Source organism: Amblyomma americanum, chromosome 4 (assembly GCF_052857255.1).
Source record: "Amblyomma americanum isolate KBUSLIRL-KWMA chromosome 4, ASM5285725v1, whole genome shotgun sequence".
In the NCBI taxonomy this organism is placed as follows: domain Eukaryota; kingdom Metazoa; phylum Arthropoda; class Arachnida; order Ixodida; family Ixodidae; genus Amblyomma; species Amblyomma americanum.
In genome coordinates this window covers 43260200-43285451 of record NC_135500.1, presented here as the reverse complement: position 1 = coordinate 43285451, position 25252 = coordinate 43260200, and the positions used below count along the sequence as shown (strand labels likewise).

General features: G+C 46.8%; 1 protein-coding gene across 14 annotated transcripts in view; it reads left to right on the top strand.

Moving 5' to 3' along the window:
* Positions 1-25252, top strand: part of LOC144127916 (THAP domain-containing protein 11-like) — a 79279-nt gene that overhangs the window by 1357 nt on the left and 52670 nt on the right. For 4 of the 14 annotated variants that reach the window (XR_013313621.1, XR_013313619.1, XR_013313618.1 and 1 more), the window contains 3 exons: positions 12008-12319; positions 12416-12464; positions 20783-20922. The gene's annotated coding sequence lies outside the window, so the exon portion shown is untranslated. Of the gene's footprint in view, positions 1-12007; positions 12324-12415; positions 12465-16952; positions 18078-20120; positions 20246-20782; positions 20923-25252 lie in introns of those variants that run through there. The other 10 variants (XR_013313622.1, XR_013313625.1, XR_013313624.1 and 7 more) reach the window with 10 other exon arrangements.

Genomic DNA, 25252 nt, shown 5'->3' with positions numbered 1-25252 from the left:
GGGGTACAGGGTGATATGAGATGGGCGTCGTTCAAGAGCAGAGAAGCTAGCAGTAAGATAGCATTTGAGCAGCGATTGAGAAAAATGGGGGGAAATCAGTGGGCTAGGAAAGTTTTTAGATACCTGTATATAAAGAATGTTGACACGAAATGGAGAAAGCGAACTAGAAAATTGACAAGCAAATATCTGGACAGCAGTAGAGGGGCAAATCAGCAATTATCGCTTAAGAAAAAGGTTCAAGAAAGAGAGAGAGCTCTGTGGAAAACAGGGGTTCTGACGAAATCCGCGCTGATAACATACAGGATGTTTAAGCAGGAAATTGCCAAAGAAAATATCTATGGTAACTGTACAGGAAGCTCTTTGTTGTTTGAGGCGAGAACGGGAGTTTTGCGGACTAAGACATATAGAGTCAGGTACCACGAGATAGACACGTTGTGCGTTGCGTGCGGAGAGGAGGAGGAAATGGCTGAACACTTGATACTTTTCTGTAAAGGGCTTCACCCTACAGTGGAAAGCAGCGGGGCTGATTTATCCAAGGCATTGCTGTTTAAGGGCAGTGAAGGGAAAGTAGATTTTAAGCGGGTAGAAGTAACCAAGCGAATGTTATCTGATTTGTGGCTAAAATCAAGACAAGAGTAAAATTTCGCAAGTCATGGCTAGTTGGCTTGAACCACCGCCCGATTTAAAGGGTTCAGCCTTATCCATTTATCCATCCATCCATCCATCCATCCATGTCTTAATAGTGAGAAATGGCGTAACGTCCGCAAAGATAGCTACAATTAGCGTACGTAAGCGTGTATAATATTATTGTACGTAGACAGCATCGATTAACCTCTTGGCATATCTGCGTACACCGTGAGCAGACGACACACAGATCGCGAGCGGCGACGTGGTGGCAGGGAAGTGTGAACAAGGCAGAGTTTCGGCAGCTGCGGGTGTCGCTCGCTCTCGCCGCCGAATTCTGAAGTGTGAACGAGCTTTTAGTCTCTCAGTGGGCGAATCCAGTGAGCGGCGCGAAAGACCCTACGCACTGTCCTGCAGCCCGAACGGCGCACGCGCAGTCCTGGTCCTTCCGGGCCTAGCACGTTAATTGGCCATATCCTTTCTAATATTAACTTAGATCATACTGTTGATATAACTGAGCACTATGCCACCGATCCCTACTCTATTTTAATGTGTATTGGTCCTGCAAAGGCTTATAATCGTAAACCACTTACTAAATCGTTATTTCACTGAGATGAATTTTTTCAAATGATTCGAGCTGTTGACTGGTCTTTCATTGCTAGTGAAACCTGTCCTAACAATACCTTAAGCATATTTTAATCAAGATTTGCTGACTTCGTTAACAACTGCACGTGACACGTCCCCACTGAACGTCCATTCGGATCCTTCCGGAATCCTTGGATCACCAGAGGCTTACTGCAAGCCATAAAAAAAATAGACTGCACAAAAAGTTCAAGTGACAGCCATTTAACACTACCTTTCAGAGAGCATTATAACACGCTTTCAGCCATTTTAAAATACGCTACACTGGACTGTTATCAAAGCCAAATATTGAACTATGCTATTGACACCCGCCGCCGCTGTCAGCTCATTAACGAATTACTTAATAAGCGCTTTTACCCCCAAGCAATTGAAATTAAAAACGACAAGTGCCCACAAACTAACCCATTGACATTTCTATTGCCTTCATCGACCACTTTGCTTCAACTGCAGACCTCCATGAGCAGCCACCGTTGCCTAACCTGGCCCGTTGTGAATTTTTCTTTTGCTTGCGTCTAGAAGAAGTGCAAAGGGTAATTTTTGTTATCAAAACAACGGGGCCAGTTTTAATTCCTTCCCTACTTTAAAATTAAATTTGTGGCAGAAGAGAGCTTTCACCTATTTTAGCATCTATAATTAACGAAATATTTTGTTCTTTAACAAAGAAAGCTGATCGCGAACTAATGACAAACTACTATCCAATTTGCATTTTTGGGGGGTAAAATTATCTAAAAACTGATCTCTATGTGACTCATGGCATACTTATCGAAATTAAATTTACGTTCACCTCACCAATTTGGTTTCCATCGAGGATTTTCCACAGAACTTGCTCCCCTATCTTTTACTGACAAAATTAAGGATGCCATTCACAATGGCCTTATCGTTGGAGCAGTATTTATCGATCTAACTAAAGATTTTGATAAAACTGATCACTGCACCCTTCTGCATCAACTAACCTGCTTAGGAACTCGTGGTCCACCTTTACAGCTTCTTCAGAGCTATTTACCTAACCAATCCCAAATTGTTCAAATAAAAGATTACATGTCATCTTTAAGGTCTGTAACCATGGGAGTTCCTCAAGGATCTGTTCTTGGCCCTTTTTTTCTGTTATATATTAATAGTTTACCTAAATCGTTGAATCAAATGAACCGTACTCGTATACGACACCTTGATTTTCACACCTGAAAAATCTGTGACCATACCGCAACACAAACTTAACGCTGATCTCAATAGCATTTTTTATGGTACACCACGTTCTACATATAATCCTGCAAAAACCAAGTTCATTATATTCCATTCACCTCAGATTGCACTTCGCGTATATGCATCGTGCACCTTAATGGGCACGTTCTACCACCTTCTGACGCAGCCACTGTTCTTATTGTAGTTCTAGATAAAAATATAAAATTTATTCTGCACGCTCATTCTTCGCCGAAGAAGATTTCGTTTGGCCTTCAAATTATTATTAAAAGAAGCCACTATTTCCAACTGCATATTATTTAATCACTGTACTACACTCAATACATAGTCATCTCCCATACTGCTTGTCCTCGTGGTGTAATACATACTAAACATATATAGATCACTTTCAGCGCCTTCAATGACAAGCAGTTAGATTAATGACATTTAGCCCATTATTCTCTTTCTCAGCCCGATTTTACCGTCAGCTAAATATTTTACCTTTCAGCCAACTTTTCCCTTTCAAGCTATCGGTCATGATGTACCGATAAGTAAACCGCCATATTCCGGTTGAAACATTTACTATGGGCAAACTAAATAATTAAATAACACAATATTTTCCGAGAGCTATAATTTCTTTCTTCCTAAGATTACAACTATGGCAAATTTACCACTACACTGGCTGGCATATCACTGTGGAACACGTTTCTCTCTTAAATAAAATCCCCAAATCATCATCTGCTTTACATTCATTTCGGACTCGCATTTACTGATGCCTACTGAACTAATGAAAATGCTTTTCCTTCACGGCGTTTTGCTCTTTGCTTGCTATGGCCAGTTTAAAATTTTGATGATATACTTGTGTTATCACTGTTTGCCGCACCCGACAGTTTTTACCTTTGAGCCTCCTAGTGTAACATGTACTGTTTAACCAACGTCGTTGTATATTTTATGAAGAAAACTTGAATAGATAGTCTTATGACGCATATGGTCCAGATCTATTCATTCATTTGGAAATAAGACGTACCGAAGATACGAATTTTGTTGTGATTTGAAGCGTTGCTAACCAGAGTGGAATTACTCAGGTAGCACTGATAATATGATTTCCCTTTTTCATGAATAAAACCTCCTATACTCATCTTGTTACCATCTCCTTGTTACTTGTTACCAATCAGTTACCGTATGCTACAGTACTGAATGCCAGAACAAAGAACGCGCCAGAGGGCGGGCCGTCTCTACCCCGCCATTGGCCATGATCGGTCCAGGCACGGCCAAGTCCGATGCCCCTTTACAGGAAGCTCAGAGTCATAGAAAAATGAACGACCACGAACCAAAACCGACCACGGTCCGGAAAAAGGCTGTCAAGGCCAGTCATTTATAGCTTGGCAGCTTATGCTGGGCCAGTCGTCTGCCGAGCTCGATTTTTTGCTTAGGAAGCATGGTACAGGATTACGTGAACAAAGACAGACGAAGCGCATATGTCTGTGTTCACGTCGTCCCGTACCACTTAGCGCGAATTCCTCAGTAAGGGACAACTGAAGCAAAGAGAGGCGACGAGTGAAGCAAAGAGAGGAAAATAGGGGCAAAGTGAAACGAGAAGGCACCAATGCTTTCGTATTCCTCCAGTGCGGGTTACCGCAGTGACCTCATTTTTTTTCCTCTCATGATCCGAATCAGCGACCACTACCTGCCCTAAGTGAACGTATTCCATTACCACTTCCAGCACCTTGCTACCAACTGTGAACTGCTGTTCTCTTGCGAGACTGTTGAACATTACTTACGCTTCCTGCATGTTAACTTTAAGACATATTGTTCTCCTCTGCATCTCATCTCCTGAGTGACTTAGCGAGGCAATGTCTTCAGCCAATCGCAGATTACTTAAGTATTCTTCATATCTTCTTATCCCGAACTGTTCCCAATCCAGACCGCGGAACACCTCCTGTAAACAGGCGATGAATAGCATTTGCGAGAACGTGTCTCGCTGTTTGACATCCTTATTTAATGAAACGTTATTGCGGACTTTACGAGTGAATATATTGGTTGTATCGTCGTTATAGCTGTCTGGAAGTATTTTTGCATAAGACCCTCCTACGCCCTTATTCCGCAATTACTGCATGACTGCTGAGGTTTTCACTGAGTCAAATACTTTCCCGTGATCAATGAACACTATATATATTGGTGTTGGTTATATTCTGCGCATTTCTCTATCACCTGATTGGTAGTGTGAATATGGTCTATTGTAGAATACACTTTAGGAATGCCTGCAGAAGGGGGCGGCAGAAAGTTAGGTAGGCGGATGAGATTAAAAAGTTTGCAAGGATACGGCGGCCGTAGCTGACAAAGGACAGGGCTAATAGGGTTGGTTAATTACGCATATGAGAGGTTCTCATCTCTCAGATCATAAATGGCAGGTTACCGATATTCCTCAAGAGGAAAGTACACAACTACTGTATCTTATCGGTACTCACGTACAGGGCAAGAACGTAGAGGATAACGAAAAGGGTTCAGCTCAAGTTAAGGGCAACACAGCCAGCTATGAAAAGAAAAATGATAGGTGTAACGTTAAGAGACAGGAAGAGGGCACAGTGGGTGAGGCAACAAACGCGGGTTAATCACATCCTAGTCAAAATCAAGAGGAAGAAATGGGCTTGGGCAGGCCATGTAATGCAAAGCCAAGGAAGGAGGAGGAGGAGAAAAGGCAGGGAGGTTAACCGGAAGAATAACCGGTTTGCTAGCCTGCACGGGGAGAAAGGGGTGAGGGGATAAAATGATGACGGAGGAAAGAGAGTAGCAGGAAAAAGAAGTCACTATGCAAAGTCACAGCATTCGGAAAGGCCACAACCTATCGGGCAGGCCAGAAGTACTCAAGAAGCGGAGCGGTGCCTTCGAGGACTTCAACGCCGAAGATCGCCGCGGCCAGTGGCCGAGAATCTTCATTTCTGTCAGTGGGCTCCGTGGATCTAGACGTTCCAGCGCACGGCAGAGAGACTGCCTTTTGGGCGCTGTAGGCAGGGCGTTCACACCCGCAGATGGCTCTCGAGATGGGGATGGACACACAATCGCCCTCATGGTGAGCAGTTGGCGCGGCCTCGTCCGCGCGGTGGCTGCCTGCGATACCGCTGTGTCCTGGCTGCCATTGGTAAACCATATCGTATACTTTATTGATGGAGGTGTGGCGGAGCTCTCGGATTTCTGCGACCAGTTGAGCCCACGACGAAGAGCAGATTGTAAGGCTTGGAGGTCTGCCTTTGAATCAGTGAAAACAGACCATTGCCGGGTGGTTTCTTCACGAATATGCACGACGGCGACGCGAATAGCAGGAACTTCCGCACCAGTCGATGAAGTCCGGTGTGATGTTTTCACTTTCTTAACTATGGTCCTTACGGGGATGACCACGGAGCCCGAGGAACTGTCGACGATAAATCAGCCTTCTTTTTGATGCCGGGTATGGAAAGCAGCACACGAGGTTGGTGCAGGCTCCATAATAGAGAAGACGGTCTCGAGGCTAGTGTAAATTGGACTGGTATAAAGTCGCAATTGGCATCAATAAATTTTTCACAGGATATACGCGGCCGGTTAGCAGGAAGACTGGCAAGGTGATGTGCAGGAATCCGAGAGAGGTGACGAATATGTGTTCTCAGGGCTTAGATTGTTACATAGGAGGTCACTGGATTCTCCTGGGCGATGAGTACTGTTGCGGCTTCACTAGGCACGCCCGGAAAGCATAAGCTTGTACACTTTGTAGACACCATATGTTCGTTTTCCTTAATTTCCTAGTGCAGGGATACTGTACCGAAGGAATCCCAAGAATAATGCGGTGTACAGCCGGGCCATCGCCTGCACAGATGCTCCCCACGACTTCCCTCCGAGACAGGAAAGAACGTGAACGATCGATGTCAATCGCCTTTTCACGCACGAGACATGTGGGCTCCACGTTAGATTACGATCGATGATTACTCCAAGGAAGCAATGGCTTCTTTCGTAGAGTACTGTTGAGCTATTTATGCACGCGGGCTAATGGGCCATGCGCTTGCGTGTAAAGGCAACAAGGGAACATTCTTCAGTTGGAATCTCCAGGCCTTGCAGGCGGAGGTAGACCGTAAGAATGCTTGCCGCATTTTGAAGCCTTGCTCGAACTTGTGGTCGCGTAACTCCTGATGCCCAGAAATAAATATCGTCCGGATAGACAGAGTTGCGCCTACTGTGGTAGTACATCGATAAGACCGACAAGCGTAAGATTGAAAAGCATTGTGCTAAGTACTCCACCTTGTGGGACACCACGGGTAGTGAAATGTGAAGACGTTAGTCCGTCCTCAGTGTGCATAAATAGTGATCTGTTGGATAAATAGCTGCGTATCCAGCAGAACATACGACCATCAAGTTCTGCACATTCCAGAGAGCCCACAATAACTTGATGGGTGACGTTATCATACGTCTCTTTAACATCCAGAAACAACGCTGCGGTCAAGCGTGTTAGATGCTTCTGATGTTGACTCGTGACACCACGTAAATCACGCTATCATTAGACGAACGTGCACGCCGAAGCCCGGACATTACATCTGGGTATATTTGGTTGCTTTCCAAAATACGACTCAATTCGCGTAAGTACCATCCTTTCCATGAGTTTTCCCACGAAACTAGCCAATGCAATTGGACGATACGATGCTAGGTCAAGCGACGATTTTCCGGGTTTAAGGACTGGAATCAGGCGACTTGACTTCCACACGTCCGGAACTGTACCCGTACACCATGATGAGTTGAAGTGGTCTAAAAAAGCACGTCGAGCTTCCTGACCAAGGCTTGCAAGTGCAGAGTTTGTTACTCCATTGCGCCCCGGCAATTAAGACCGTCTGCAACCAGCCATGGCGGCGTCAAGTTCTTCCATAGAAAAAAGAAGGTCCATTCGCGAATCCCTATATCTAGGCACTTCGTAGCAATTCAGATTTGTGGATGGGCACCTGGGGCCGGCTATTCTTGCGGAAAAGTCTTCACCAATCTCCGCTTCGCTACGTCCTTGGTGAGTGCTAGAGACTTGAATGGTTGTAGCTACTGAAGAGATGTTCGTAAACCACGCACCACACTCCACATGCGTTAGACAGGTTTCCGAGGATCCAGCGATTCACAGAATGCCTTTCAATGATCAACCTGCAAGATTTGAATTCAGCGCTGGATTTTCTTTTGCGTTCGCTTTGCATCCCTTAAGCCGAGCTGTGACTTTGTGTGCCTGTATCTTCTCTCGGCTCTTAGTCGAAGTGATCGGAGGCTCCGCTACTCCATATCGAAGTCTGTGAACTTTGGCATTGGAGTGAAGAAGCATCTCGCGCTTTCCGTAGCCTCCTTGATGCGCTCTTCAATACGTCTTGAAATACCTTCTCTGCAGGCATCTTCCATAAGGGTTTTAAGAGTGAGTCCGTTTCTAGAGTCGAGGGCTGTAAGTACATGCACTTAAGGATTCTGTAAATAATAGCGTTTTTGAGGTTCTCGCGTAGTATTTTTTCTATGCCCAATCTTTGTAACATTCTGCAGTAAAGATGGATGCGCACTGTGGAAGTCGCATAGTTTTCTCCGAAATCCATCGCACTACTGCGCTTCCTGCGTAGGTATTCGTGTTTGAACCATCAGTATAAAAGTTCGGGAAACCATTGTATTTTTCCTCAAGTGAAAGAAATTCCTCTACTATATGCCGTTGTGGAGTTGACTTTGTGCGGAACTTGGTGAGAGTGAGATCGCACACTGCAGGAAATCGCACCGTGGTGGCAGCGGATCTCGTCCTAGCGCAATGTCGGGCAATGTGTTCAGCACGCCGAGATTCCGGCAAATCTCTTCAAAACGCACGAGCAGTGGCCTAGTGGTTTGCGGTTTGTTGTTAAAGAGTGTTCTATATGAACACTTTGTAACTATTTAGTAACAATTATGTTTTGGTAGCGAACGAATTTTTTAGAACGTATGGAGGAGGAAAGAACATTTATTGAGCTCTCAAATTCGTTTTTGATGGCTTCAGATGGTGTCTTCCTTCTCCGGTTGACACTCCATCTGGTTACAGGGTTGGGGCCTTAGTCTAAGGCTCCACTGAGTATGGCTGCGCCTCGCACTCTCTTTATCAGACCCTTTTGAGTCTTCAGGTGTGTGCTGGTCAGCATACCCTCCCACTGTTCCATATTTGGGTTACTGACTTTCATAATGATCGGCGGCTCTATCTTTTGACAGGCCCATGACGTATGATAGAGTGTTGGTTTGTCACCACACCATGGGAATCTAGCCCCGTACTGTATAGGAAACATTTTGCTTAAGATATTTGGGTTGGGGAACGTGTTTGTGTGGATTAATCTCCCTGCAGCTGCGCCTTCCCTGCTTAGTCTTGCGTTGGGTGGTGGATATCTTTTTCTTACACCTTTGTAGTAATTCAGTATGTATGAATATTTTAGGGTTACTGGTTCGGGTTCCACGTGGCTGTATGCATAGGGTGCTCGGCTTGTATGCCTTCGAGCCACTCTATCAGCCACTTGGTTTCCCTTTACCGCTGTATGCCCTGGTATCCAGATCATCGTGTGTTTAATGTTTTTCTCGGCTGGGTGGGTGTCTATAATGCGTAGCGCTCTGCTCCCTATTCTACCATTCATGTAATTTCGACTTGCCGTTTGCGAATGATTGTCAGGGATCTGCCGGTACGGTTGCCTTCTGAGATTGCTAGAGTTATCGCCGTCTCTTCCGCTTCCACTACCGTGCAGTCCTTTAGTAACGCGCTTGCCACTTGTATGTTTTCGTTTACAATTGTGGCTACTGCGCCGTTGTTGTGGTCGTATCTCGCAGCGTCGGTGTATGAAACGTTGCTTTTCTCCTCTAATCTTTTTTGCATGTGTTCGGCCCTAGCCTCCCTTCTTGCCTTATGTAGATTTGGATCCATATTTCTTGGTATGAGCATGTAAGCATGCGTCTTCTATCTGTAATTGATGGTTCGTTTGTTTCAACATAAAGACTGCATAGGTGACGTCCTGTATGCGCCAGTAGAAAGACGCAAACCCAAAGTATGCACTGGATCTAGTCGTTTCAAGTAGGATGGCCTTGCTGAACCATACCCCACGCAACCATAGTCTAAGCAGGATCGTACCACGGAGCGATAAATCTGTAGAAGGCTTGCCCTGTCAGAACCACAGTGTTTGTGTGGAAGGACTTTTGAATACATTCAGTGATCGAGAAGCTTTCTTTTTCAGCGCATTTATGTGAGGCAGGAAAGTTAGTTTTCGGTCAGATGTTATGCCTAAGAATTTGTGTTCAGTTTTCAAAGGTAAATGGGTTTCATTTAGGTGTAGAGTGGGATCTCTCTGTAGGCCCCGTTTCAGTGAAAAACGTAAAGCCACTGTTTCCTGTGGAGAGGACTGGAAACCATTCCTGTCTGCCCATGTTGCTAGTTTATTTATTGTTAGCTGTATTTGTCTTTCCCACGTGGATATGTTGGAGGATGTAGACGATATTTGAAGATCGTTAACATAGACAGAATATATAATGGACCTTGGAATTATTTTTCTAATAGAATTCATTTTTACGACACAGTTGTACTTAAAATACATGCATGAGGCACCCCATTCTCCTGGATAAAATTCTTTGAAATGGTTGACCCTAGGCGTACATTAACCGAGCGGTGGGGCAAGAAGTCTTTTACGCAATTTAACGTCCTGCCGCAGATTCCAAGCTCGGCAAGGTCTTGAAGAATCCTAAACCTCCAGGTTGTGCCATATGTCTTTTCTAAGTCAATAAAGACTGCAAGACAATGTTGTTTGGGTATGAAAGCATCTATGACAGTATTTTCAAGCCGGACTAGGTGATCTCTAGTGGAGCATTTTTTAAAACCATATTGATGGCTGTCGAGAAGCTCACAGGATTGAAGGACAAAATTTAATCTTATATTTAAGACACTTTCAAGGGACTTGGCGAGGCAACTGGTAAGGGCTACGGGTATATAACTGCTAGGGGAGGTTGGTAACTTTAAGAAACTTTAAGAGGGTTTAAGAAACGATACAATAATCGCTTCTTTCCAAGCTTTGGGTATTTTTCCTGACACCCAAACATTGTTAAAAAAATTCAGAATTGCCTCTATGGCAGATTCAGAAAGATGGGCTATCATTTGGTAATGTATTTGGCCTGGGCCGGGCGCAATATGTTTACCGGCAGAAAGTACGGTTTGTATTTCTTGTATTGTAATTAACTTTTCTGTGGTTCATTTGTACCGTGACCTGTCGGCAGTATTTCCTTCTCGGCTGTGTTTTTGTATTTTAGAAATGAATTGGTGTAGTCGGATGAGCTGGAAACTGCGGAAAAATATTTGCCTAAAATATCCACCTGTTCCTCTAGGCTCGTCTGTACACCGGGAGTGTAAGAAGGGGGACTGTGAACGGAGTGTAGTTGCCATTTAGCTTTCTGACCTTCTCCCACATTTGTTTTGATGTGGTTGAGCTGTTTATCGACGACACGTAATTTTTCCAAGATTTTTTGCGGCACTACGACGAATATATCGAGCTTTCGCTCTCAACGTTTTAAATTTTATAAAATACCCCTGTGTAGGGTATCTGTAAAAAATGCCCCGGGCTTTGTTTTGTTCCTTTTTTGCTTCTTTACATTCTTTTGTGTACCAGTATTTGAGATTTTGTTTTACTATTACAGAAGATTGAGGAATAGCTTGACGTGCAGCGGCAATAATAGTTTGTGAAAAATTCTTTAAGTTCGTCTACACTCAGGTCTTCAGAAACTATTTTATCTAGGCTGGCTTTTTCACGAAACAGTGCCCAGTCGGCTAAATGCAGTTTTCATAGTTGTGGTTTAGTTGGGATTACTTCGGGTGAATGTGCTAAGGTAATTAGTATGGGTAGATGTTCACTTCTATATAGGTTATCTAAGACATACCAATTAAAATCTGCAAAAACAGTGGACGAACTAAAAGACAAATCTATACACCTCAATTTTCCTGAGCTAGGAGAAAAATAGGTTTGTTTTCCAGTGTTCAGGAGGCAAAGATTACTGTAGAGTATAGAATCCTCAATCAGATGGCCTCTGGTGTCGGTTTTCTCACTGCCCCAAAAACTGGAGTGGGCGTTAAAATCTCCGACCATCAAAAACGGTTCTGGTAGTTGCACTAGAAGGCCTTCCAAGCATTGAAGTGTTATTTTAAGATGTGGGTCTATATATACACGCAGCACGCTGTGATTGTTTCAAAAGTGTGCAGGATGGTCGCCACAGCTTCTAATCTGATTTTAAGCTTGTGTTCTCGGGCTGCGATTTCATTGTTAAGTATGATGGCTACGCGACCCGAAAGCCAGCTCGCCTGCTCTCGGTCGCGGCGTAAGAACTTATAGGGGTTTAGGATGTTTTCATGTCCAGAGCCTAGATTTGTCTCTTGGAAACACAAGGCTACAGGTGAATGTGTGGCTAATATGTCTTTTATGTCGTTTATGTTATGTAAGAGTACCCTACAGTTCTAGTGCATGAATGCTATATTGTATTATGCAGTTAGTGAGAGAATTAGGTTGGGTTTTAGGGCGCCCTGATTCGGGGCTTCTCTTTTTTTCTTCAGTCTATGGAGCCTCGCCGTCCTTCTGACGTCGGCACAACAGGACTGCCTTGACTTGTGTCCATCGCATTTTCCGATACGCTGGACGAACGTGCGAGACGCAGAGTTGTTTTCGTGTTCGGCCTCTCCGTGTGAAGAGGAGCCTTGGGGCCCGCTGACTTTGAGGTCCGCGCGGCCTGCTTTTTGGCTGGTGGGGCAGCGCTAGCTGCTGCCACCTGGAGCACGGGTGGCCCTGCTGTAGGCTCACTGCGTGTGGTCTGAGCGGGAGCCGAAAGCTGCTGTGGTGCCGTGCCCTGTTGCACCACATCGGAGAATGTAGGTTTGTGTATCAAAGATACTCTCTTGCGCGCTTCCCTGAATGTTATATTTTCTTTGACTTTGATAGTAACGATCTCCTTTTCTTGTTTCCAGACTGGACATGCACGTGGGTGTGCAGAATGGCTGCCCTCACAATTTACAGGTAGGTGTTGTTCAACTGTACAGTTTTCAGAGTTGTGTTCATGGGAAGAACATTTAGCACATGAGAGTTGGCCCCGGCAACTCAGAGCTGTGACCGTAACGTTGGAATTTGAAGCAGCGTCGTGGATTTGGTATGTATTGCCGAAGTTGGAGCTTTATGTAGCCTATTTCTGCGGAGTCAGGAAAGATACTAGATGCAAATGTCAGGACAATGTGCTTTCTGGGGATTTCTTTATTATCTCATCTCATTTTTATCTTGTAGGCATTGGTCGCGTTTTGCTCCTTTAAACCTTCCACAAGTTCTTCATCAGTTACATATTTGAGATCATCATCTGAGATAATTCCCTAAGTGTATTCAAAGATCGGTGTGTGCTGATTGTGACCGGAATATCTCCAAATAACTTCACTTCTACGGCAATGGTGCCAGCGACCCACCACGAAGCCCAACATGGGAATGGGACAGGTGCCTTTAAAAAGCCCTCCCGCCGCCAGCTGTACACCACCACTATAACCGAATATGGCGTAACAAAGGTTGGTCAGCCACACACGGTTAACCCTCGCCGCCAGGAAAAAAGGAAGAACCGAGAAGTGAGTAGGAGACAGGAGAGTTGTAAAAAAGGGGTAGGAAAGCGAAGATAAAGGGAAGGGCAGGAAAAGGCGACTGCCGATTTCCTCCGGTCGGGTCAGGCCGGAGGTGCGATCTACAGGAAGCTGGGGCCAAAGTGGTCTGTTGCCTCCGCCGAGGGGCCTTAAGGGTCAAAACGCTCGGCATCGCTCTACCACCAGGATCCCCTTTTCACCGCACACGGCGATGCCACGCACGGCTAGGTGCGGGTGCTCGGGTGCGTGTTGATGCACTATTCACCACCATCCCCCTGCGGGGATGTCCCAGCGGAGGCACGAGAACCCGTGGTGTTACCACTCACCAACGTCTGTCAGCTGCAGACGACACCCTGCGGGGAGACCACCACCTGCGTTTTCAATAAAGTGACTTGCAACGCAGAGCGCTTCCCTCAAGTGATCGGCAGAGCATAAATTGTCAGGGGTATCCACGAGCGAGCGACACCATGCTCTCATCGTAAATCAACGGGGGGCGTACTCCTTCTAAGGCAGCAGCAGCCGCGCGGTACGGACGCATCACCTAAGCATTCCTCTGAATTTTACAGCTGGTTTCTACGAGGCCTGAAATGGCAGGTTCCAGACCTACCAGCGGTACTACCAAACAAACCGCCACCTGCGTTTTCAATCAAGTGACTTGCAACGCAGAGCGCTTCCCTCAAGTGATCGGCAGAGCATAAATTGTCAACGGCATCTACGAGCGACAGACACCGTACCGTCACCGGCAATCTACGGGGGTGGGGGGGGGCGTACTCCTCAGTTTGCAGCAGCGGCAGTGCGCTACGGACGCATCACCTGATAATTCCTCTGAATTGTACAGCTGCATTCAACGACGCCTGGAAGGATCGGTTCCGGATCTACCAGAGGTACTACCAAGCGGACCACGACCTGCGTTTTACTTCAAGTGACTTGCAACGCAGAGCGCTTCGCTCAAGTGCTCGGAGAGCCTAAATTGTCAAGGCCATCAACGAGCGATCGACATCATACGGCCACCGGAAATCAATAGGGAGCGTACTCCTCATTTGGCCGCAGTAGCAGCGCGCTATGGAGGCATATCACCTGAGCATTCCTCTGGATTTTACAGCTGCTTTCTACGACGCCTGAAAGGATGGCTTCCGGACCCGCCAGCGGTACTACCAAGGGGACCACCACCTGTTTTTCTTTCAAGTGACTTGAAACGCAGAGCGCTTCCCTCGAGTGCTCGGCAGATCCTAAATTGTCAAGTACATCAACGAGCGAGCGACACCATACGACCACCGGAAATCAGCGAGGGGTGTACTCCTAATTTGGCAGCAGCGGTAGCGGGCTACGGACAAATCACCTGAGCATACCTTTGAATTTTACAGCTGTTTTCTACGACGCCTGAAAGGGTCGATTCCGCACCTTACAGCGGTGCTACCAAGTGGACTACCATCTGCGTGTTGTGTTGTGTTTTATGGCACATAGGCAGCTAAGGCAATCGTGCGCCAAGCTCAAGGTATAAAATTGGTTTTCTGTAGAATGTTTAATAATATGAAAAACCGTCAATGATGTAGATGGCCTCAAATGATTGTACTGCCTAGTAACAACAGCGGGGAAGAAATTTGGAAATGGCAAATGGTAAAAGTCTTAAAGAAGGTCAGGCAGCCTTAGCGGCTATCCTTGGCTGGGCAAGGATCCTGAGGGTCCTAACCAATCAAATAAAAACCCTCAGCCTACTTCTCAGGAATGAGAAAGTGGATGAGGTGTACCTTGTAATAAAGCAAACCAGTGGTTCTAAAATTAGTTGTTCAAGTACGCCTGCTCCTTTTAAAAAGCTAAAAACGGAAGGTATGTTAACACTGGCATTATCATCTAAGAGCAATGTTAGTGGAAAGGAATGCATTCATTGTAGTAGAACACGTTCTTGGGCAAGTTGGTTCATAGCTTGAGTGGTTCATTTTATCATGAATGCATTCATGATAATATTGAACGAAGTACTTTTTTCTCACTTTGTTTCACACATGAGAATAAAATGTAGTTAACCGTAAGTTCATCTCCGCAATCGAGTTTGAGAGACTGGCTATGTTCCTCCGTCATAAAAGGTGGTACACTTAGTTCCAGTACTGAAGCCTGGCAAAGACATGACGGACCTTGCTTCGTATCGCCCTGTGTCATTGACATCCTGTGTAGCTAAGTTGATGGAGAAGCTGGTAAATGAACACCTATCGTGGTGGCTTGAGGACAGCAAGGCACTGCCAATATGTATGACAGGATTCTGCCGAGGTCTTAGTGCCCAAGATAGCGTCTTATACTTGGTGTCACATTGAACACCAGAGAGCTTTCGGCCTTCCACCTTAGCCATTTTTCTTGACGTTGCGAAAGCTTATGACAACGTGCTTCACAGCTCAATTCTAAACAGTTTGCAAGGCATGCGCATACATGGCCACAAGCTAAGATTCATTTACAAGTTTATAAGAGATCGCGTGGTTCATGTACGGTTAAGGAGTACCTTAAACACCGAAACGGTTCTATCACGAGGTGTGCCTCATGGAAGTGTTCTTTCCCCCACGCTCTTTAACGTCGTAATGGCTGGCTTTCCCGATTCGTTGCAAAAAAATTGCAGGCAAATGCGTATGACAATATATGCTGACGACATCTGTATTTGGTTTAATGTCTACCAACACAAGTGATTAGCCCTGATAGCTCGGCAGGCTCTACTTTCGGAACAAGTTTACCTTCAAGGTGTAGGATTGTCTGTCAGTGGGAAAATCCGGCTTTGTTCTGTTTCCAGGTGTAGGAAGACGTCAAGCGCGGTTGAAGATAGACCTCGGTCACTCTTCCATCCGTCAATTCAACCACACGCGTTTCCTGGGCATCATTATTGACTCCCGTCTACAGTGGCGAAAAGCTGTAGTCGCGATCGTTTCATCTATATCTTCGCGTCTCAATATGATCCATAGATTTGCACGTGAGCAATGGGGAAACCGTCCTTATTCAATGGTCAAACTTCATGAAGTGCTGGTGGTCAGTGGCATAATGTATCAATTACCTTTAATTTCCCCCTCGGCATCACAGCTTGAACGTCTCGAAGCTGGCTAGAGAAAGAGCCTAAGAAGAGCCATTGGAGTTCATCAGGCGGCTGCGAATAAGGCAGTACTTCGTGAGTCTATAACAAAACTTCTTAGCCTTGTCGCTTCTCAGAGACTACTAATGCATCTTGGCCGCCTAGGAGAGACGGTATCTAAACGATCCCTTCTCCAGCGGCTCTGCAAGAGATATGAGTCGAAGGCTTACTTGGCTCTCAATACTCTTAGTTCTTTAGGCATTAATGTCCTAAGGCAAAGGAAACGGTTGAAACCCCCCTGGCCTTTTCCGACCCTCGACAATGAGGTCGCAATTCCCCATGTGAGCGCAAAGCGCAGCTCTCTTTTGTCAGCAACGCGTTCGCTCGTACTTGAACATTTGGAAACAGAGTATGCCTGCCATCTTCAAATTTTCACGGATGGTTCTGTGGACAAGGTCAAACAAGCTAGCGCAGCGGCTTTTTACATTATTTCCTCTAACTGTAAGTGGCTCTTACGGTTTACTGCTGTAGTATCCACCACAATGACCCGAAAGTGTTGCTATTGAGGCGGCTTTACGGAAGTTAGGGTCTTGTCCGGCGCAACCTGTTGTCATCCTGATTCAAAATCTGCCCTTCAGAGGTTAGAGCGCGGATTCCCTACTGATGCCTTGTCTATAACCTCTCTGCGCTTGGTGCAGAATCTGCACAGTGGGGGCTTTACACTATATTTCCAATGGGTGCCCTCTCACACAGGAGTCAAAGGTAATGAGGTGGCAATCTCGCCCATAAAGCTCCCTCAAGGAATCAATCAAGAAAAGTATCTCAAGATGGAAAAATTCTCTACAGAAAACGGCGCTCGATCATATCAGTACCCTGTGGAGTGGCGTCCCACAAGCCATGTGTGACCAAGGGACTGAGAAGATCCCAGGCGACTCTACTACATCGAATTCGCACGGCCTGTGCTCGCACTCCTGCCTGGATGCATAAGACGGGCACGGCATCGTCTCCCCTCTGTTCTTAATGTGGTGTGTCCGGGGATATAGAACATTATATTATGTACTGCCCAGAGTACAACGCGGAAAGGTATGTGATGTTCGCTTCCTTCGAGAAGACAGAAGCCCTTCACCGTACAGTTCAGGATATTGTCTACCCGGGTGGAAACCAGACGTGCAGAAGGGAGGCAGCACGCCTTCTTTTAACATTTCTGCAGGACACGGCTCTTCTTTCCCAATGGTGACAGCAGGAACGGACTGTGGCCTACTGTGATTGAATGTGTGCGTAGATAGTGTCTTCTGCAGTGGACTACGTTTTACTGTGAGTGAATGTGTGTATGGATTGTGGCACTACAATGGCCTGCGTTCCAGAAGAATGGCGAGTTGGGCGAGTTGGATGTAGTTCATTTTGGCGGTAAATTCAGCGCGAAGGAACGAAGGACACAGCGCTTGTTTTGTCCCTTTTCTGTGTCTTTCTTCCCTTCGCGCTGAATTCACCGCCAAAATGGCCTATGTTCTACTGTGACTGAATATGTACATAAATGGTGACTTCTGGTGTGGACTGTGATGTGGACTGTGCGGAGTGATTATGTGCATAGATGGTGACTGCGGGAGAGGAATGTGTGCTATTATAAGAGACTGTGCACATAGCGGGGTAGATGAGACAGGCTTTATGATATTATTAATGTAGAAGGGACGCTACGGTGGAGAAATTGCCGGCAGAATAACCAAGGCTAACCCCACCTGTAGCATTCAACACCTCAACTCAACTAAGGTGCGTGTGGCCTTTTCGAATACGGCTTAAAATCACCTCCTCAAAACGTTCCTGGTGCACACATGACTTAAATTCACCTAAAACCGTCTTTACTAAGTGTAGTTTATTATTCACTTCGCTGTTCCAAGCTGATCGAGAGCCATTATTTCCTTGAATTTATGTTGTACTGATTTCATGCAGTCATTAAAGGGTATATTTACTTTTTTTATTTCGTTGCCACAAGCTTGACCAGCACAGAATTCTTCTCTCTCATTGCCTTTTATTTCGACATGACTGGGGACCCAGCAGAGTTTATTGTTTTGTCCTCGAGCTGTGGCTAATACTACGTTATGCATCATGTCACCAAGTTTAAACATAGACCACTCTATGTGTTGCAAACGTTTGGCAGATCTACATCCAGGGAGAACCAGGAACGATAATATACCTATGTGCCTTCCATGCGATTCTACATCGCCAAACCATGGGAGGTGCCTCGCAAGGCACCGAGACACAACCGTCACGTCCAGACAGCTGCTGTAAGACAGCCCGCGAATGTACGTTGGAGAACCGTCGTTAAGGCACGTAGATCGTGGTCAGAGGCGAAACAGACAAGACTTCTTCCCTTCGAAATTCGTTTGGATGCTTCCCCACATGGCGTGATGCACAATAAAGTCACCAGAGACGATCCAAGTCCCAGGTGTTAAAGCCAGCAAGTCCCTCAGTCTGTCGCCGTCAAACCATGTTGTTAGAGATAAGTATACGCGCCCACAAGCGTAAACGTCAGGATGCGCCTCTTCACCGTTAGACAGACGTACTGGTTATGGTTGTGAGGGGAAACCATATGGTGCACACAAGTAAGCTACCTTCGAATGTATACGATGACCTTGCTGTTTCCCCTGTGCGTGGAGGATACAAACGCTTCATAGCCAGAGATTCGTATGCTCTGTTGTAAATGAGCCTCACAAATCACAAGGTTTGGAAATATGTATATATAGACATATTAGCGAATGTCCGAAATGCGGAATTGACTCCACAGTCGTTCTGCTGAAAAATGGATGCTTCTGTGACTTGGCTTTGAAATAGTAATGCTAGTAGAGCCATTGTGTCCTCTACTGGAAAGCTGAGTGGATCGGATTTAGCGCGTCCAGTACCTGCAATGCATTCCGTGCTGCTGGCGAGTGAAGGCTAGACAGCATCACACGCATGGCGTTCATAAGGAACCTCAAGATGGCGATCACCTACGCTTCCTCACCTAGGGCTGGATCTCTGCCTTGGGTTCGCTCAGCTGTAGGCGTAGGACAGTGGAGGCGTGGTGCCTGCTCAGGCACCGAGGTCGAGCCTGGCTGCTGCAGTTGTGGCCATGTCACCTCTGAAGCACTCGTTCCGGCGTCACCAGCCACCGGGCTTACATTACTCGGTGGTGGTGGAGGAAAAGTAGCAGGAGCGATGGGAGCTTCTCTGCCGCTGTCAGCCGATTGTCTAGTAGATTGTCGGCAACGAGAACCACGCCGACGCACCGCGGCTGCGGTCCTTCTGTGCGTTGAATGGTCTCGCACTATTTGCTTCAACACCACCCGTTCTTTCTTTGGCGGGGACAGACTTTTTAAGAAGCGTCATGATGGCCACGGTTTTGTGGTTCAGAGCAGCGCGGGCACGCTATGGTGTTATTACAAACACAACTGACATGCCCAATTTTCATGCACTTCTGACACTGAAGCGGATTCGCGACGAATGGGCGAACTGCATGTCGAAAGTGGCCAGCCTTCACATGAGAATACAGTCGCCCTTAAAAGTGAACTTGAAGCACCTTTACTCACCCAGGCGTTTAACCTTTGTTATTTCGATGCTGTTCGTTGCTGGTTTAAAGAGTATTGGCACGTCGAAGTCAGAGATGGCCACATCGACGTCTTAATGACGCCAGCGGTTAAGCCATTGTTTTCAACAACAAGAGAGCGGACGGGGATGTCCCCGATCTTCTTGACGGTGACTAGACTTTCCAAGGCGCTCCGCTCCGTTACATCAACGGCAAGGAGGTTCCTTCGGCACTTGATCCTGACGTCCTTGATCACTCCCGGGACGCGAGCCTCTAGGAACACCGACGTGCCTTGTCGGTTCAGCAGGTTGAGGTTTTCGGTTGGAGTTTCAGGCGCAAACAGGACTGTATGTAGCGATGCACCACGCGTCGTGATGACGGTAGATTTACTTAATGAGGACGAGTCCTCATTCTTATGCAGTCTCCTCTTGCCTTTCTTGCTCTTCACTGCGAAGAGCCCGTCGTCTGCCGAGGAGTCTTCGCTTGTAGCTGAGTACAGCACGGTGGCCTGGCTGCTTGCCTCTCTCGATTGGTAGAAGCGCTTCCTCTGGGCGGCTGTCACCGACCCACCGGTTTCCAGGTGAGGTCTAATGTCCTCCACTTCCATCGCCGCCATGAAGAGGGAGCGGCGCCTCTCTGATTGTGCGAAAAAAACCAAAAACTTCAGAGGCAAAGAGATAGCTTTCAAGTCCGGAACGATTTCGTCTTCTTCCAATGTGAAGTCAAGATAACTTGGAATCCACTCCGTTACCCTTAAGGACCAACAATGTGAGGTCAAGATAACTGCTTGTCCTTAAGGGTAACGGAGTGGATTCCAAGAGAAGGCAAGCGTAGCAGGGGGCGGCAGAAGGTTAGTTAGGCGGATGACAATAAGAAGTTTGCGGGGACGCGGTGGCTGCAGCCTGCTAAGAAAAGGATTAATTGGAGGGACACGGGAGAGGCATTTGCCCTGCAGTGGGTGTAGTCAGGCTGATGATGATAATGATGGTGATGGGCTTTATCGCACGAGGGGGGCGGGGGGGGGGGGGGGGTTTAAGTTGTTTTACGGTGAAACGAATCACTGCATGTCAACGCAATGATTTGGACCAAGACTCTTTTCTTGTGCATTTCGCCCCAGAAGAGCCAAGCTCCAGGCCAGGTGAAACCTTGTACCAATAGAAAGACGGAGGGTATACGTGGCGGCACTGCGGATCGAATCCAGCTCTTCCCGACTTCGCGGCGGATGCTCTACCCCAAGGCCACCGCTTAGATTCCGAGGTAATCTGGGTGGGTTTGGAAACTTTTGTGGTTGAAAACCCGCTCAGAAAATCCAGAAAACTGGTTGAAAGCAAAGGCACGTGAGCGACGCTGGCACTATTCGCTTCGGCCGGGCGCCAAATGCGCATGCCAAATAGCAGGTGCGTACTTAAAGGTGCCAACGTCTGTTGCTTGCAGCTGTCACCGACAAGAACTGCGCATGCGCACTTGAACCCGGCGGCTTTTTTTCAGTAAGTGGAGCTCGGGAAAGGGCGCTAGAAGAAAGATGCGCATGCATGGACCATCAGTGGGGAAAATGCGGATGAGCATTTGGTCTGTTCTGTGCACCTAAACCCATTTAGACCCACTCAAAGGCCCACGGACAGTAAACAGTTGTTGATCCAATTAATGTGTTCCTATTTTTACCCGTGGCAGCTGTGAGGAAATGAGAGGTGAGGAACTGTTGAACGCTGGCTGGATGTCGTATACATGCGCCACCTTTATCTTCACACAGCACTCTCTGAGTGGTGCCAAACAATTTGACCTGATGGCGTGCAGACGTCTGACAGTACGCAAGCTCCATTTAGAATTGAGTAAACTGTGTGCAAACGATCTGTCGCGAAATCGCAATATTGGGCATTAAGTTTTAATTGATGGATAGTTGTCTAAAGTGAAATTGAGGGAGCTTTAGAATTCGACGAGATTTAAGGACTGGACTTGTGAAACTGGAAAGTAGTGCATGCGAAGTCTATTTTTCTTGTTTAGTGCGACAGCAGTGCTAGCGGCAGCCACCTCTCCCGGAAATCTGGCGCTTGTTGAAGTGAAGCTTCCAGCACAAGCGAGTAGTCCAAAGACGGTTCTGCTGCCATCCTCTCCGCCCTTTGAGAACACTCCCTTCGGCGGCGGAAGAAAAACAATTTCTCGCTGTTTTACGAGCTCAATACTGTAATATGAATGTGTCTCTCTTCATAGCATTACTTGAACACACACACGGCAAGGGGTGAATCAGAAGCTCCTCCCCACCACGAAAGCGACACATATCTAGGAAGTCAGTCAACCTTGGTCTGGCGAGAAAAGTAAACAAAGGGTGCTCATCATTTTTTCCGATAACTGAACGAACCTTCAGGTGGGAGGAGGAGGGGGAAAATGTTTAACGACCAAAAAACGGTGTTGGCTGAGCTGGTGGTTCGAGTCCTGAGTCCAGGACCCTCGTGACCTTGGCCGACGAGCGCACCAGTTGGATGAACACTCGTTGGCTCTCTAAGGAGACGCTGGTCAGTTGTACCTCCCACTCATCGCGTGGCGTGTCCTATGTCTGTAAAAGTTCCATTCAGCCTGGCACCCCCATGATATATGAAAGATTGTCGGATTGACGCTGCACCAAGGGTCAGTGTGTTTGGTATTAGGTGGGATGAATTGTGTGGAATCTAGAAAGGTTTGGAAAATTATCTATGTGCATTTGACGCCAGGCGTAGGATTCCTTTGAGGTGAGGCGCATGTGTGGTGGCCAATAAATCTGGCGGTCGAGCCGCTGGGTCTCGAGGCGTTCTGAATACATGGGTGGTAGGGGGACAAGGCGTGGGGTAGGCAGCTCTGCTCGGTTGATAAGCTTGCGAGCTAAAAAATATAGGGGACACTTAAACTCCGCCTTAAGAGTACGGCGTGATAGCATTAATAAGTTAATGCCCATATATACAGAAATGGCCGTTCTCTTTCCATTCATAGGTCCCTGGGAGTCCTCATACCACTCCTTGTGCCATGGTTGATGTTGTTGTTGCTTTAATGACATATGGCACATACCCACGACTGGAGATAGGCCAGGGTTCAGTGAGGGCAGCCAAATGAAGAGGGTCAACTGGTGCCAAGCTCACTGTTGTGCTTTGGGTAACATATCAGAATAATTAAAGAGGAAAGAAAAATAAAGAAAGAAAACGGCAGAGAAGATCAGAGAATTTAATACATGAAAATTAGTAACCGATCTTCTAAATGCGGAAATTTTTCATTCGATTGGCAAAGGAATCTGCCAGTAGCTATGATGCAGCGATTAAGGGATGCGCCACTGCCCTGCAATGAACGGTGCTGCCACCGATGGATTTTGTGCGCCCAAGTTGCTATTCCCGAGCAACCTCTCGTGATAAACCATTAATTTAACTGCCGCCTGCTGGGTGGTTAGTTTGCTCATAATCCGGTGGGTAGGTGATAGTGCCCACAAGCACACGATGCCTAGGTAGGCCACCTATAGGTTCCTTTGTTAGCTGTTACGCCGCAGGATACAAGAACGATTACTCGGGGTGCCCATCGGCGTTGGGTCGTCTATAGCCTCTAAATTTTATGGGCGGTGGGCTGATTTCTTCTAGGCAGATGACATCCGGGGGCACACGGGTGTCTTGCAGAGTTAGAGAGGGCTGGCTTTATGTTTGAACGAACGACCGTTCCAGTGCCAGGTTTGCAATTATTCGTGCCGAGGGTGCCGGAGTTAGGGAATCTTGACTGTTTGCGTCACTAATATCCCCCATCGGGCTAACGCGGCGCAAGGCCCGGTCCCTCGTATCGGAGAATTAATCAAGACGTTTGCGAGTGCCGTATTCGAAGCTCGTATGGGAGTGTTTGAGTTATTCTGAGGTGCGATTCCGATATTTATGTTGTGCTAAAATTTGTTGGAGCATCTGTTCTATACTCGAGGGATGTCTTTGCTGTGGTGTTTCGGGTGGATTGATTTTGTGATGTTCTAAGGGTTTGTGATGTTTGGCCTTTGGTAAGGCGGACTTCCAGAGCATGTACTTGAGCTCTAAACTTCTTGTTTTAAGTTCCCAAGCGTGCCATGTGTTGCTGACGATTAAGGAGAGGATATAACCTGCGACCAGCTCACCTAGGAGTTTTAAGTAGACTTGTTTGGCTTCTTCTTCCTTGTCTTCGTGGTAGGCGAGATGGTTGGCCGGGGAGGGTCCCTAAAGGCCGCTCTGTACTGTGATCGGGCCGGAAAAAGCTCCTGGACGAGTCGCGGCCGGAGCTGAACCAGCTCTTCCTGGGTGGGAGTGGCTGTTCCTGGCGACTGAATCTGAGTGCTCGGCCGTTGCTGCCCAAGTTGGCAGCTGCGGAGTTGGGGGTGGCCGTCGTGATGGTGGTTGTTGGGCTGTAGTCGTTTCTTACACCCCCGAGCCCCTGTGGGGAGTGCTCCCCGCTGACGAGGCGTCTGAGGGCGCAGTCGCGGTGGTGCAGTTGGGAGTACGACGCCTAATGTTGTTCCTCGCCTCTTCTCTAGACTGCGTGAAGTTTTGTGCTACTATAAGGGCCTCGTAAATGCTTTTAGCCTCTAACCAAAAACCCTTAACAGAACCACTTTTCGAACGTTTAGTCAAGTAGGAACCTCACGCCGAAGTTCACATACCATTTCCTCGGATCTTAATATTAGTTCAGTTTCTCAAGGCCCTCTCAAAACAACGTCAGAACAAGCGCTCAAGTATATTATCAAGGAACCACTGAAGGACCAGAAGACCAGAAAAATACGCATGACCACAGAACATAGTGAGGCGAACGTCAGCTGCTCAATCGTTTACTAAAGCTCCCCCACCTAGAGGAGACGCGCACAATGCACCGTGTCAGTACATTACTCAAGAAGGTATCGTCAAGAACATATCACCAATTATGCAAAGTAAATGATTTCATTCGTTCCTCGTGTGTACTTACAATATTTCTATAGCGCCGCCGCGGTGGCTCAGTGGTTATGGCGCTCGGCTGCTGGCCTGAAAGACGCGGGTTCGATCCCGGCCGCGGCGCTCGAATTTCAATGAAGGCGAAATTCTAGAGGCTCGTGTACTGTGCGATGTCAGTGCGCGTTGAAGAACTCCAGGTGGTCGAAATTTCCGGAGCCCTTCACTACGGCGTCTCTCATAGCCTGAGTCGCTTTGGACGTTAAACCCCCATAAACCTACAATATTTATATACAACACTTTTGATCGCTTGAAACAGGAGTGCTCCTTCTGGTTTTATTCTTTCCAATTATTCTCGTTTATCCGGGTAACTTTTCTGAAGAAAACATTATATCTTCCTGAACTCTCCTTATGGCGTCGTATTTCTAATTTATACCTTTTTCTCAAAACTTAATGCACGGATAAAACACTAAAACATTCGCTTTTTATTACCCACACTTACCGGTCAACACGCATGGATCACCGATTCAAAGATGGCATACCGCGGTTGCCAAACTAATTGTTATTTTGAGACTTTTCCCCCCCCCCAAAAAAACTAGCACTGGCAGGAACCACCTTCCCGCCCAGGTCGTTTTCATCACCCCACCCAACGCCTTCAAGTCGGCAATATTTGCATACTTCTCCGTTTTTGTCATCAAATA